We start from the raw sequence: 16,354 nt of genomic DNA, 5'->3' as shown, positions 1-16,354 counted from the left end.
GGCAGTTTGGCACTATGTGAGCCTTTATTTTTGTTGGAGTTTTCATTTGGCTGCACTTTCACACACTGTTATTTGTTTTCTCTTGGCATATATAAACATTATTTACTTATCAACATGTGAGCAGTTCTAGTATGTAATTGAAAAATTCAATCATACCTTATCAAGATCAGAAGTCTTCTGTGAAGATACATCCAAATTATTAGCAATCTTCTTCTGTGTTGTCCACATACACAACTCTCCTCAACTTCAGGTTCCCTAGCTAGAGGATTATCTTTTATAGTGTAGATTCAGGCCTGTGAGCGCACTGAAAATGCAAATGAGTAGTGAACTCATTACAATTGCTTAATCCCAAACTTCCCGGCTCTTTGGAGCAGGTGTAAATGTACTGCAGGCACTCCCTCTGTGTTTGTTGCTAATGGATTGCAACTGTGAATGATTACTGACAGACAGAAGGAAAATACAACAACAATTCAGACTCTCTTACCTGCAGTTGGTGTGTCACCCAGGTTACACTTGCAAAGTGTAGAGGTAATTGTACCAAAGTTTTAAATGGAACTGAGCAGTGCACATCTCTCAGTTTCTGTTCACTAGTAGCCAAACTCCCCTGCCTTTGTTGAAAACTGTATATTATTGTCATGTAATATTCTTAGGCATTTTAAGGACAATAATACAAAGTGCCCTACAGACTGCATGCTTGACATTGCAGCTCAGATAAGAGAAGAATGAACACAATACAAAGAGAGGATAGAGCTTAACTGCTGCAAGCAATACTCATAACTGGTTGTGTAATCAATCATTGCCCTAAATATGTAATTAACACTTGTACAAACAACTGAGAGCACACATGTTAAATGTCTTGCTAATACTGTCACAACTTGCTTGTATGCACAATGATTTGCATTTCTGCTACAAAACTGTTTCTGTGGCAAAGAGAGATAAGACACACATACTTTGTTTTGTAGGTTCATTGGTCTGACAGTTCAAATCCAGAGTTGTGTAAAAATCTGTAATGTGTGCTAAAATTTATTTTATGTTGTTTATGCTTTTTTAATATTAATATTTGCACAGCGCATGTCTCAGCACAATAAATCAAATACATTTCATGTAACATACCTCTGCGATAAAGACTGCATAAATTACACCTGTGAATCAAGTGCGTGTGTGTGTGTGTGTGTGTGTGTGTGTGTGTGTGTGTGTGTGTGTGTGTGTGGGTGTGTGTAGCATACCTGGTAAACATGATGAACCACACAGTAGATCATGGTTCAAGTCCACATTTATCTTTTAAGGATGAAACGTCATAAACATTTCTTAGAAGGAAAATACAAGGTGAGCTTTGCCTGTCATGTTTGCTCCTCGCTTACCCTTGCACAAACATGGTCTAATGAACCACACAAGAAGCAGACATTCTTAATTTCAAAAAGGATATAATGTTACCTCTTTTGTTGATCATCACACAATTCGCTAAGTGGTGTTACGCAATGGTCAGCAGCACCTGCAGGTCCAAAACACCAGCAGACAGGAAGCAGACAGTAGTCAATTTCAAAATGGATATGTTGTTGCATCATTTGCTTACCTTAGGTTCATAAGTTCATAGGTGTGTACTAGGCTAATGGCCTTGAGGCCTTTACAAGCCTAGCCATAGGATTACCCTGGCATTGTGACACCCTACCTTAGCTCCCAGTGCCTTTGTCGAGTATAGCCACTGGAGTTATCCCCAGGGTGAATTTTCTATTTCCCATCCACTCATCAAGATTTCTCTAGAAGAGGGTCAGCAAGGTGCTCTGCTTGACATGTATGATAAGTCTATTCCATAGCATGGCCAGTCTCTGGGTTATGAACCTGTCCTTTCAGTACATTCTGTTGATTGTGGTAATGAGGATGAGGTCTCTGGACCGTATGGTGCAGAGGGACTGGGATTTCTTTAGAGCATTTCTAACAAAGCTGGGTCAGACATGGTTTTGTAAGTCAAGCAGAGATTGCCTCTAATTAGGCCATATGAGACAGACAATAGTTGGAGGTTTTTTTTAGTCTGTCCATATAGGACAAGTGTTTAAGGCCTCGGATCTTCTTTGTGAGGTACTTTTGCGGCCTCTCCAGTTGTTGCAGGTGTCTAGTGAGGTACATGCCAAATGGGGCATTGCTCTTAATGATTGGTCTAATGATGGAAGAGTAGAGGGAAACAATGATCTCTTTCTTCCTGGATGCAAAATCCTTAGTAATGAGATGTGCCACATAGAAAGGCTTTCTGACCAAAGTGGCAATGTGGTGATTAAAACAGAGGTTGCTGTCAACCTATGTTCCCAGATCTCTTATAATGTCTTCTGTGTTCAGTGGACTACCATTGATGTGGTAATTCATGGGAAATGGGATTTTACCAAAGGGGATGACAACACATTTTTTGGCATTGAGCTTAAGGCCATGGTTTTGACACCAGTCATTGGTCTCAGTGAGGCCATTCTGCAGGCAGTCAACATCAATTGGGAAGTTAATAATACCTTCCAACTTGCAATTGTCTGTGAATTTCCCTTCATGTTGGCCTGGCCTTCAGAGAAGTACATACCAAACAGGAGAGGACCCAGGACAGAATCCTGTGGGACTTCACTTGTGACTAGTTGGCAGTCTGACTTGGAGTCAGCTACTTTCACACTGTGGGTTCTATCTGTGAGCCAGTTTGCAATCCACCTAGTGATATAGGGGTTGATGCATAGCTTAGTGAGTTTTTCTATGATTCCTGAGTGGGGAATGGTATCAAAGGCCTTGGTCAGATCAAGGTAGGCTGTACTAACCACTTTGCCTTCATCCACAGCTCTGGTGACTAACTCAAAGATTTGACCAAGTTGAGAAGGCATGATCTACCCTTCACAAAAGCAAACTGTGGGGGATCCAGAGTTTGGAGATTCCCTGTATCCCTGTTTATTAGGTTCATGATGATGCATTCCATAGCTTTGCATATCAGACTCATCAGGCTAATGAGGCGATACTTCTCAGGGTCTGTAGTCATTCCTTCTTTGTGGAGAGGGATGACTGTAGCAGTGCACCATTTGGTAAGGACAAAACCTGAGGTGAGGCCATGATTGAACAGGGCACACAGGTGAGGTGCCATTTCTCTCTGTAGTTCATGTAGAACACAGCCAAGGATATTGTCAGTTCCCATAGAAGCTGTATTCTTGGCCTTGGACAGTGCTGTTTTATCCTGTGCAGCAGCAATACTGGGTGCGTGGCAATCTATTGGTATTGTGACTGGTCCTTTGGGGGGTAAAGATGGCACTGAATCTGTTGGCTAGTATATTGGCAATATATGTTGGCTTTGTTTAGGAGGTACCATTGTGCAGTAGCTCAGAGGAAATCTGGGTATTGCCGTGAAGATTCTTTACATAACTATAGAAGGCCTTGTGGTTGTCTTTACTATCTGCTACAATTCTGTTTTCATAGCTAGCTTTAGAGGATTTAATGAGAGATCTCAAATTTTTGTTGAGGCTGATAAGAGGGTTTTTCCAGTCTTGGGACTTCACCTTATTCCGCATCAGTTTCCTCCTGTTGTCGAGTTTGTTTATGGCAGGGGAACACCAGATCGGCTTCCCTTTTTTTGGAGGAGAGAATCTTGGTTCTATTGGCTATGGTGAGATCAATGCATTTGTGTACATGTTCATACAGTGCATTGGTGTATGATTCGGCGGTCATGCAACTATTCACCATTTGCATGGATGCCGTGAAGTTAGCCACCTCTGTTTTTAGGAGCCCAAAGTTAGCTTTGGAGAAGTTTTTCATGGTGGTTCCCTATGTTGGGGGGGAAGTGGGAGGGATGTGGATTTCCAAGGTGATTAGTTTGTGGTCGGATCTAACCAGGGAGGAGTTGAATATTGGTGTAGAGCAATGGTTGCCCATGTTAGTAATGACCAGGTCAAGGATGTTACTACCTCTAGTGGGGGTGAGAACAAGCTGATACAGGGCACTGGAATTAATGAATTCCAGGAAACGTTGGGCGCGTGTATTGGTACATGAGTAATTTTCCCAGTTAATGGAGGGATAGTTGAAGTCACCTAGTATGACAGTGTTAGATTGGACCCTAATATTCTCCAGTGTTCTTAGGAAAGTGGATTGTGAGTCTTGGGACATGGTTGGGGACCTATAGCAGGCTACAACCTGAATCAATGTCTTACCCAGTGTTAGCTGCACTTGAAATATCTCTGATGCATTATGTTGGGCTACCAGTGTGGAGGTGTGTGCATCCTTTATGAATATGGAAACACCACTGCCTTTGTAGCTTCAGTCCAAGATCTGAGGCCAAAAGGTGTGGAATGAGTATTAGCCTGGTCGTGCAGGGGTGCTTTCTGCTGCCTTGAACCAGGTCTCTGTTACAGTACAATTGTTGATGTTCTCCATTTTAACGAGTGTTTCAAATTAGTGTATTTTGAGATTTAGACTTCTAGTGTTGAGCAGCATAACCCTCAAATTGCATTTGCTTGTAGCTGTTATGGTGGTAATTTGGTCTTTGGAACACCACCAAAAAAGGCACTATATGACTGGCAAGAGCCTTGGCCAGTATCCAGAAGCCCAGGTATGACAGATGCAGGGCATCTCTGGCAAAGCATCAAGGTCTGTCATTCATGTCATCCCAGGCAGATAGATACTGGATCTCCTTAGAATGACACCAGAAACTTAGCCAGTTGTTGAAATCAATCATTTTCTGCTTATACTGTGGTATGAATCTGGGTGATGGTTGAATGCTGCTCAGGGCTAGAGTCATACCCGCCTGGGATACATAATCTGAGAGCTCCTACATGTCTTTTTTCATGTAGTCCAGGGTGGCATGTCTCAGGCCATTCACACCCACATGTACAATGACAGAGTCATATTTGTGTCTATTGTTGAGGGATCTGAGTGTGCATTATGTGGTAGATACTGGCACCTGACAGGCATCTGACTGTTAATTTCTCCTTATTCAACCTAGTGAGTTGGACATCAGTGTGCCTCACTATTGAGTCACCTATGACTAGTGTGTTGGGCATGCTGTTTTGCCTTAGGGGCTTTGGTTGAGGGGCACACTCTTTAGGAGAGTTGTGTGTCTCATGATTAGTGTTGTGTTGTGGTGGTCGAGTGTATTTCTGCCTTGGAGGACTCTGCTGTTTGGATAGATTTTTTTGAGAGGCTCCATGAATGTGGGTGTGTGGTTTGTGTTTTTATGTGAAGGCATTGCTGGTATGTGTTCTGGAGGGCTATGCATTCCATGTGGTGTGGTGCAAGTGTTGACCTTCTCCTCTTCACCAGCTATTCTGGTTTTGGCTGGAGAGTGTGAGGCTTCCAATTTGGATATATAAGTGCATCTCTCACAAGTCTGAGTTTTGGGAGGTAAGAGAAGAGGGATGGCGGTGTACATGAGGCAGTTGGTACATTGCCTCAGGTTGCCCAAGTTCACCAGAATAATAGGAGAAAGCACAGGGAACTGACCTTTAGACATGTCTGGATGGGTGGGCATTAATAATAATTATTGGATCTGTTTCCTTGTAGAATGTTTAGTGCTGGTAGTACCTTTGTGTGCTACAATAATTGCTACAAGAAGTCTGGTAAAGTGCTACACTAACAAGCTAGTAAAAGTGCAGGAGATGAGAGAACTAGCAGATCTAAGGGAAAACTTGAAGAGCAGACTTTGGCACTGCTCGGAAGCTTAAAACAGTCCTGCATACAGCAAGTCTATATCTACACTAGACTAGCTACATAAAAGGCACTAAACAATCACAAATGCAGGCTTTTAAACCAGAAAATTGAGAGAGATGGAAAAACTGCCTAAATGGCCAATAAACTGCAATTTCTGGGCCAGAAACCACTCATCTTGTGGTAGATAGGCTACCTAAGTGATTACTACTCTCACTGATAAGCTAGAAGCCTTTCCTCCAATACAGAAAGGCTTGGGGGGGGGGGGCACAGAAGCTTATATACAGTCCTGGATTCAGCAAATCTGTATCTGGACTATCATGCAAACCTGTTAAGCATGGTTGTGCTATGGTCAGCAAGCTCCCACAACACCTGCAGGTCCAGAGCACCTGCAGACAGGAAGCAGAAAGTAGACAATTGTACACTGTATCATATGTGGTTTGCCACCACACAAACATGCTAAGTGGCATTGCACAAAATTCAGCATACATACGGTGTAATGATTGTGAAAATACAGAACTGCTGCCTAGTTGTTCCTGTGGCAGCGGTTGTAAGTTAAGGGTTATAGTACATGTGAGCATGGGTTCTAATCCATCGAAAATCAAACATTTCTTATTGATATTCCACTTTACTTTATATAAATATCAACAGTAGAAAAATAGGTACATATAGGAATAACTATCTGTAGCATGTGCATTGAGCATACACAGGATATCAGAGATATATTACATGTATAACTGTGGACATCAGTAGAACTATGGTTCTACAATTACGCATTTATTTTCTGAACATTCATTTCACACACGTACATGGTTAATCCCATGTATATGTATAACTAATGATCAGGTCTGACAAACACGGTATCATTTGCAATGAGCATTCTCAACCTATGGCAACTGGTATAAGTTAATGCTCACAGTACATGTGAGCTAGAGTTCTAATGTAGTACACTCCCAATTTTAATAATGCTTGTCCACTTAATTTTATAAAATATAAAACAATGCAAACATAATTATAAATAACAATAAATATGTATAGCACTGGAGCTCATATGAATTAATCTGTGACTGAGGGTATACTGGCAATTATGTTTCTGTAATTACAATTCTCTTTTCTGGCCTTGGTTGGACTTCAGACTTCAATGATGCTCATACACATGTGAATGTATAAACCAGGTCCTGTCAGGGCACACACATACATGTTTAACCCTTCACTCTCCCAAGTGTATTTATATATTATTAATGACAAGGTCTGGCAAGCACGTCTTCTTTGGCAAGGATGAAAATTCACCTATGTAGAAGAATGTGTTTTGTCCATTTTGCATATGTTTGAATCCCACATTGTACAAATTAATTTTATCAGTGTGTAAAGCCACACAACAAATGTGCCAGATCATAAAAATATGTCCCCATTGCATGTCTGCAAAGTTAAATCAAATAACAGTTACTACAACAACCAACCATTAAACTAATACCAACTGTCAACCCATTTCAAAAACTGTTTTCCTCACTGTTTCACACTGTTGTTCTCCGCCTAACATTGCACAAACTCGGTTGCTCGGGTTTGTGCACTAACATTAAAAGCAATAACATGAATTGGCAGGGAAATACTCTTAACTGCTGCTGTTTAACCTGAGTGGACAAGTGTAGAGCTAGAAGTGAAGGTGGCTAATTTGGGGCACAAAGGTGGGGTGTGGAGGAGTTCAGAATCTTTATTGGACTTGTTGTAAAGCACCACAGATGAACACTGCTGCAGGGGGATTATACTGGATCTCAGTACAAATCTGATGCCTGGAAAGGTCTGGCCAAGACTGTTTCCAGTGCAACTAACATTCCACACACTGAGGAGCAATGCAGGTACCACTTTAGTAACCCAAAAAAGGCACAAACAGGATGCACTTAACCAGTCGCTGGATGTGTTTAGGACTGTTGATATCCCACAGTTGCATAAGTATACAGATAAAGATAATTTAAATTAGATAGAAAGCTGCATATAGGGAAGACTGGCATGCATAATGCTCTTCTCTTGTTCACTCCTTTTTGATTCTACAGCCAACCAAGAGCTAACAGCAAATAGAAAAGCCCATGCTGATCATTTAGAAAGTCTTAGGGAACCAAAGGGTATGTATGCAGCACAACAGAAGTATTTATTTTCTATACAGTAGTAGCAAATTAAGCATGCATATCTTAACTGCAAAATCAGGCACTCATGCTTCAGTCTGTAGCATAACCAGTTGTTGCAATCAATTGTAATACTGTATTCAGATGTTGTGGGTTCAAATCCCACAAGTAACAAATATATAGTAAAATCATTTAAAATATTATATAATCATTTCAACAAAATTGGCATACATGCCAAGCTGTTAACTTAATCTGCATTATTTGATCAAGCATATGTGCAATACATGCATATTGTAAGGATTACTTGGAGCAGTCAGTTATTGTTTATAGTTGTTAAAAAGTATACTTAAATGTAAAAGCAGAAATTAATTCTTTATATTGTACTAATTTATTTTATGTCACATATGATTTTTTTCTCTTACCCCATCACTTATCTCTCTTTTTTATCTGTATATGTGTGGTCACGATGTTTTGATGTCATCAGTTTCTGACAAGACACAAAATGCTTTATAGCATCAGAATTTAGGCCAACCACATGACTCAGTCTGCCCTGACTCCAACAGCTCATGTACTGATGCCCGGCACATCTGGGACCCAACCTGGCAGTATGGCCTCTCTGTCCCTGCACTAACTGGGGCCTCCACATCAGGTAGCATTTCCCCAGCAGCTGGTGCAGTGGTACCTTCCAGGAGTATTGTTGGAGGTAAGGATTTTGACACCCATTAGGAGATGCAGGGCATGGTTTAGGAGGTTGTAGAAAGCACCACTAGTGCACACCTCAGCTGGATGGAGAAGATGCTTGCTGGAATGCTGGGCATACAAAAATGTCAAGCACTCCAACAGCAAGCTGAGGAAGGGGACAGTGATGACAGTTCTGAGGGTGAGGACTGGATTCTCACTGTCTCTACATTTGACAGGCACGGGCAAACAAAGTCCCCTCCCTATCCCTGATCATGGTGGCCCAACCTGTATCATCTGGACTCAAAATAAAAAGTCAAACCTCTTACACCTGCTGTCACAGAGTCAGCTGATTAGCAGCTGTACAAAGCAAAGGAAACTCCAGGCTGCCACAGCATCAAACAACTAACTTTAATAAAGAACTGGTAAGTGCTTTCACAGTGTGCAATACTGCTTCATTAGACCATAGCAAAAGTCACAAAGCAGGCAAACTTTTAAATGCAAAGCAATCCAATCAAATACAGACATTAAAATCACATGACAATTTAAAAAGCATCTTAGCAGTGATTATGTCACCTCAATATGCATCAATAAAAACGCCTTAAACTGCCAAGCCCCCAACTCAGTGTTGTAATGGGCGTTGACTTTAAAATAGGTTTTAAAGGTACTCTGTCATTTAAACCTGGTTCTACAAATGTCTTTAATTGTAAAATCCACCTTTGTTCAGCAGGTTCAGTTCTATTCTTTATGTCACTTTCCCTATCACTTTCATAAATAATTTCCAGTACAAAAAACTTAAACATAGGATGTGAATCATAGTTTTTAACATGTTTTGCAAAAGCATTAATCTTTCTTTCTTTAGATATATCATTCAGATATTCCAAGATCTTGTCTTTCAATGCTCGGTTTGTCTTACTTATATAAAATATGTTACACGATGGACATCCTGCATAATAAACAGCATTCTTAGTTCTAGAATTAGCAAAAAAATCTAAAGCAATCTCAGTACCAGTAACATTATGTACATAAGAAGTACAAGACAAAATATAATTGCAAGCAGAGCACAAACCACATTTGAATGTACCCTTACGCTGTGAATACATTTGTATTTTAGAATTTGAGTGTCTATAACACAATTGTTTTAAGGAATGATTATTTCTAAAGCTAAATCTAGGCTGAATGTCAACAATCTTCCTAATATCTGGATCAGCCAAGAAGATCGACCAATGTTTCCTAAAAATATCCCATACAATATTAACATCATTTGAAAATGTAAGAACAGGTCTGTTCCTAAATGTATTGGGATTTTGATTATCAGGCGTGTTTCTTACACTCAGTGCTATCCAAAGTGCTCACTGCTGCACCTCTTTGCTTAGTGTGTTTGTGTGTAGAAAAGCAAACCAATAGAAATCTCACAATTTTATCAATGAAGCAGAGGCCCGCATTCGCTTATCTCTTAACTAAGCACAAATGAGGAAAGCAGTATAAGTACTTTTTAAGTTAGACAATTTATGACACAGCATTTCTGATATGAACTATTTATGAGCACCATGCTGTCTGTTAGCTGTGTCTACCATAGCCAGTATAGATAAGTGCTTGTCAAGTTCAAGAAAGAGTCCTTAAATGTGTATCTCACATGTGCAAACACATTGCTATTGATCACACAAACCAGTTGCTCAGAGGTGCACTATGGAAAGTGCTTATAAGCATGTATTACGTAGGTTTACTGCACAGTTACTCTTCACCCCATTAAAGTCCATGGAAAAACACAAGCAAAACAAATGCGCTTTTTTAATGAATGGACACATATTTACACTGTAGTCATGTGTTGCCTGCAGCCACATACTTGAAGCTTTGTATCTCAGTACTTGTTCCCACATATCAACTACACTATAGAAATAAATGCCAAAAAATGTTTTGTTACATATAATATACATCTTTACACTGACAGGACACATTCAGATTGCCTAATACTTATACTAATGTGGAATTATTCACACATTTGAACACGCAAATATGATCCCAAAACATGTGCGTGTCTGTATGTGACAATTTAAATTTATACATGGAGACTGCTGATCACCAGAAAGGTTAATAACTGCTTTATAGGTGGCAGCTTGGAATCTGTGCTTATATTCTAATCCTGTTGAAAGAAAGGAGCAGAGTCCATTGCATTGACTCCTGACTCATTCTTGTTGGAGAGTGAGTGCCTGTGCTTAATGTACCTGATTGGTCTGGTTGTTATTCAAGGCATCTACCAGAAAAAGGCTACAATCTTGAAGACCCTTCCAACATCTGGGACAAGACTGTGGATCACCAAACAGGCTGTGGCTTGCTTCTCTTCTTGGGATTGGTGCTAACATTTTGCTTCTGGTAAGAGAAGAAGCAAAGAAGTATTGTAACCCCAACAGAGTGAAAGTGTACTGAGACCAGCATTATTAGCAGCTCGGCTGTAGTAATTCATGCGACTCCCCTCTTTTCATCATTCTTGACAAGCTAATTCCTTATTTTTCAGTAAGTATTGCTTGATTTATTTTCTAACTTCAGAATATCTGCCTAAATACTTCACCCTTAAACTTTCAGGGTCTACATTTTAGTTTCCCTTCAAGTGTTTGGCAGTGCTCTGTACAGACTCAGACACCTTAAGTAACATTTTTCCTGTAAAAGGAATATATAAGGAAACAGCTCCAGTACTTAGTAATAATGACCATCCATCCTGGCATGTCTAAATTTCAGTTCCCTGTGCATTCTCCTATTAACTTGGTGAACTTGGGCATTCTGAGGCAGTGTAGCAACTGCCTCATGTACACAGACAACCCTCTCCTCTTACGTCCCAACACTCAGACTTGTGAGAGATGCACTTATATACCCAAATTGGAAGCCATGCACTCTCAAGCCAAGATGGGAATACTTGGTCAAGAGGAGAAGGTCAACACATGCACCACACCCCATGCAACACATAGCCCTCCAGAACATCAACCATCACAGCTCTCACATAAAAACACAAACCACAAACCCACCTTCATGGAGGCTCTCAATAGAATTCTACCCAAACAGCAGAGACCTCCAAGGTAGAAATGCACTCAACCACCACAACACAGCACAAACCACAAGACACATAACTCACTCACCTACACAGTGTGCCCCTCAACCTAAGCCCCTGAGGCAAAACAACTTGACCAATACACTAATCACAGGTGACTTGATAATGAAGCACACTGATGTCCCACTAACTAGGTTGAATAAGGAGAAGGTATCAGTCAGCTGTCTATCAGCTGCCAGAATCTGACACATAACACATGCACTCAGGTCACCCCACAACAAGTATAACTATGACTCTGTCACTGTCCATGTGGCTGCACCTCCCTGGACTACATGAAAAGAGACATAGAGGAGCTCTTGGATTATGTGGCCCAGGCAGGTATAACTCTAGCCCTGAGCAGCATCCTACCGTCGCCCAGAATGATACCGCAGTACAAGCAGAAAATGATTGACTTCAACAATTGTCTATGTTTCTGGTGCCATTCTAAGGGGATCCAGTATCTGTCTGCTTGGGATGACATGATTGATAGACCTCGATGCTTTGCCAGAGATGCCCTGCATCTGTCACCCCTTGATTTCCAGATACTGGCTAAGGCTCTTGCCACCCCTATAGTGCCTTTTTTAGGTGATGTTCCAAAGTCCAAATTACCACTGTAACAGCTATAAATAAATGCAGTCTGAGAGTCATGCTGCTCAATGCTAGAAGTCTAACTCTCAATATGCATTTGATTGAAGCACTCTTCGAAATGGAGAACATCATCATTTGTGCTATAACGGAGACCTGGTTCAAAGCAGCAGAAAGCACGCCTGAGCTACCAGGCTTTAAGTCATTCCACACCTTTCAGCCCCAGAACATGGACTGAAGCTCCAAATGTGGTGGAGTCTCCATATTCAGAAAGAATATGCACACCTCTAGACTAGTAGCCCAGCATAATGCATCTGAGATACTTTAGATACAACTAACATTGGGTAAGACAATGATTCAGGTCGTAGCCTGCTATAGGTCCCCAGCCATATCTCAAGACTCTCACTCCATGTTCTTAAGCACCCTTCAAACTATTAGTGTCCAACCAAACACTCTCATATTAGGTGACTTCAACTACCACTCCATCAACTGGGAAAACTACTCATGCACCAATACACTGGCGCAACGCTTCCTGGAATTTGTCAATTCCAGTGTCCTGGACCAGATCACTCTTACCCCCACTAGAGGAAGCAACATCCTTGACCTGGTTATTCCTAACATGGGCAACCATTGTTCTACACCAGTGGTCAGTTCCTCCCTGGTTAGATCCGACCACAAACTAATCACCATGGAAATCCCCATCTAACCCACACCCACCGCAATGGTACCCACCATGAAAAACTTTTCCACAGCTGACTTTGGGCTCCTAAAAGAGGTGGCTATCTTCACGACACCCATGTCAATGAAAAATAGATGCATGACTGCCAAATCCTACACCAATGCACTCTACGAAAACATACATAAATGCATGGAACTAGTCATACCCAACAGAACCAAGTCACTCTCCTCCAAAAAAAGGAAGCCAATCTGGTTGTCCCGTGCCATTAATAAACTCTATAACAGAAGGAAGAAACTGTTGCAGAAAAAGGTAAAGTCACAAGACTGGAAAAACTCCCTTATTAGCCTCAACAAAAAGTTAAAATCACTCATCACAACCTCTAAAGCCAGCTATGAAGGCAGAATTGTGACAGACACTAAAAACAACCACAAAGCCTTCTATAGCTATATGAAGAATCTCAAGAAGAAATATCCATGGCAATACCCCAGTTTTCTTTGAGTTACTGCACAATGGTACCGCCTATATTAAGCCAACAGATATTGCCAACACACTGGCTGGCAGATTCAGTGCCAACCTTACCCCTCTCTCCCCCTCCAAAGGACCAATCACAATACCAGAGGAATGCAAGGCACCCAACATTACTGCAGTGCAAGTTAAAGCTGTTTTGTCCAAGGACAAGAATACAGCTTCCATGGGACACAACAATATCCCTTGATGCATTCTACATGAACTACAAAGTGAGCTGCACCACATCTGTGTGCCTTGTTTATTCACAGCCTCACCTCAGGCTTTGTCCCTGCTGAATGGTGCACTGCTACAGTCATCCCTCTTCATAAAGGGGGAGCAACTACAGACCCTGGGAATTATTGCCCTATTAGCCTGACAAATCTGATATATAAGGCTATGGAGCGCATCATCATGGACCTAATTAACAAGGATATAGGAAATTTCCAAACTCTAGATCCCATACAATTTGGTTTTGTGAAAGATAGATCATGCCTGCTAAACCTGGTTAACTTCTTTGAGTCAGTCACCAGAGCTGTGGATGGGGGCGAGGCAGTCCACACAGTCTACCTTGATATGGCCAAGACCTTTGATACCATTTCTCACTCAGGAATTATTGATAAACTCACTAATCTAGGCATCAACCCCTATATCACTATGTGGGTTGCAAGCTGGATCACAGATAAAACCCACAGTGTAAAAGTACCGGACACAAAGTCAGACTGCCGACCAGTCATGAGTGGAGTCCCACGTGGATTGGTCCTGGGTCCTCTCCTGTTTGGCATCTACTTCTCAGAAGTCCAAGTCAACATGGAGGATCTCTGGCTGACCAAGTTCACAGACAACTACAAGCTGGGAGCCATTATTAATTCCCCAAGTGATGCAGGCATCCTACAGAAAGGCCTCACTGAGACCAATGACTGGTGTCGAAACCATGGCCTTAAGCTTAATGCCATAAAATGCGTCATCATACTCTTTGGGAAAAACCCAGTTCCCACTAATTACCACATCAATGGGAGCCCACTGAACACTTGAAGGCATTATAAGAGATCTGGGGACACAGGTTGACAGCAACCTCTCCTTCGACCAACACGTTGTCACTGTGGTCAGAAAGTCCTTCTATGTAGCACATCTCATTACCAAGGGTTTTGCATCCAGGAAGAAAGAATTCATTATCTCTCACTACTCTTCCCTCATTAGGCAATCATTAAGTATAATGCCAAATTTGGCGTGTACCTCACTAGACACATACAACAGCTGGAAAGGCCACAAAAGTACCTCATAAAGAGGATCCAAGCCATAAACACATGTTCTACATGGACAGACTCAAAAAACCCCATCTATTCTCTGTCTCATATCATCTATTAAGAGGCAATCTCTGCTTGACTTACAAAGCCATGTCTGACCCAGCTCTGTTAGAAATGCCACAATTAAAGAAATCCCAATCCCTCTGCACCACATGCTCCAGAGGCCTCAACCTCATTACCACAATCAACAGAACATGCTGGAAGGACAGGTTCGTAACCCAGAGACTGTTCATGCTCTGGCACAGACTTCCCATACATGTCAAGCAGAGCACCTCACTGGTCCTCTTCAAGAGAAATCTTGATGAGTGGATGGGAAATAGAAATTTCACCGTTGGTATCACTCCGGTGGCTCTACTTGATAAAGGCACTGGCAACTAATGTTGGGCTGCACGATGCCAGGGCACTTCTATGGGCTAGGCTTATAAAGGCTCCAGGGCCATTAGCCTAGTACACATCTATGAACCTATGACCCAATAATGTGCACAATAAACTTGGAAAAAAGCAAGAACTGTCTCATTTCTGCTACATGCATTCCTGACAGATGATTGCAAATAGTTTGTAAAGCTGTCTCTTAAAGTATACCTGCACATAAGAAACAGAACAGGAAAACTACAGCCACAGTTTGCACACCACTTTCATAACAGCATATGTCAAACAAATCATATAATAATGATGGTATCATCTATAAAGACAACTCTAACCAAGGCAAATACTACTTTAGTAGTGTTGCAATCATCACATACTGTGTTTTGCAGATGAGAACAAAATAATTACGTGTGACAGATTAGCATAGCAGACACATTATGTGTGTGCCTTTGTATGTGCAAGTGTATGTGCACAGTCACAGGTACATCACTCTGTATCCTACTATACACAGTCTGGTACCATGCAGAACTTTAATATCTTGACAGTCATACATGGCCATTTCATACAGGCGTCCCAAAATCTTCTGCCAGACATCCAAAAATTGCTGCACTTATATCCTCACATCAGCAATACAGTCCCATGGAGTACAAATATTTGGACAGTTAATAATGAATGATGATGTCATCCACTATAAATCGTCTGGTGGCATTATAATAGTCAGTTTTATGCTGTGGCACTTGCATGAACTACTGAGTGCTCTAGTTGGCGTACTTAATTATGTAGGAGTTCTACCCTCATTGTGGTCAATGTGTATGTGTAGTCAGAAGAGCACAACTGTGTGGCCTGCAGTCAGCATTACAGTCCCAGAGAATACAAATATTTTTTGACAGTTGTACATGCCTACACATCCATTTCTTTCAAAACTCCCAACATCTAATGATGATGATGTCATCCACTATAAATTGTCCAACAGAGTTGCAAAAGTCAGACTTGTGCAGTGGTGCTTGCATAAAATACTAAGTTCTGTAGCTGGGGTACTTAGGTAAGGATTATAGTCTTACTTTAGTCAGCTTGTGTGTGTGCATAATCAGAAGAATGTAACTATGTATCTTACAGTCCCATATAGTACAAATATTTTGACAGTTGTACATGCCTATAAATCTATTTCAACATCCATTGATGATGTCACCACTATAAATTGACCAGCAGCATTGTAGAAGTCAGACTTGTGCTGGGGCACTTACATTAAATGCTGAGTTCTCTAGCTGGTGTACATAGTTAGGTAGAGATTCTAATCTCAATGTGGTCAATTGGGGTGTATCTGTGTTCACTTGGCTGACTTTCAAGAGACCATATTACACCAGCATGTGAGACACTGCTA

The sequence above is a fragment of the Protopterus annectens genome, chromosome 2.part0 (genome assembly GCF_019279795.1).
Source record: "Protopterus annectens isolate FY-2018-M chromosome 2.part0, PAN1.0, whole genome shotgun sequence".
NCBI lineage: Eukaryota > Metazoa > Chordata > Ceratodontiformes > Protopteridae > Protopterus > Protopterus annectens.
The sequence above is the reverse complement of the archived record's forward strand: the minus strand, read 5'-3'. Positions refer to the sequence as shown.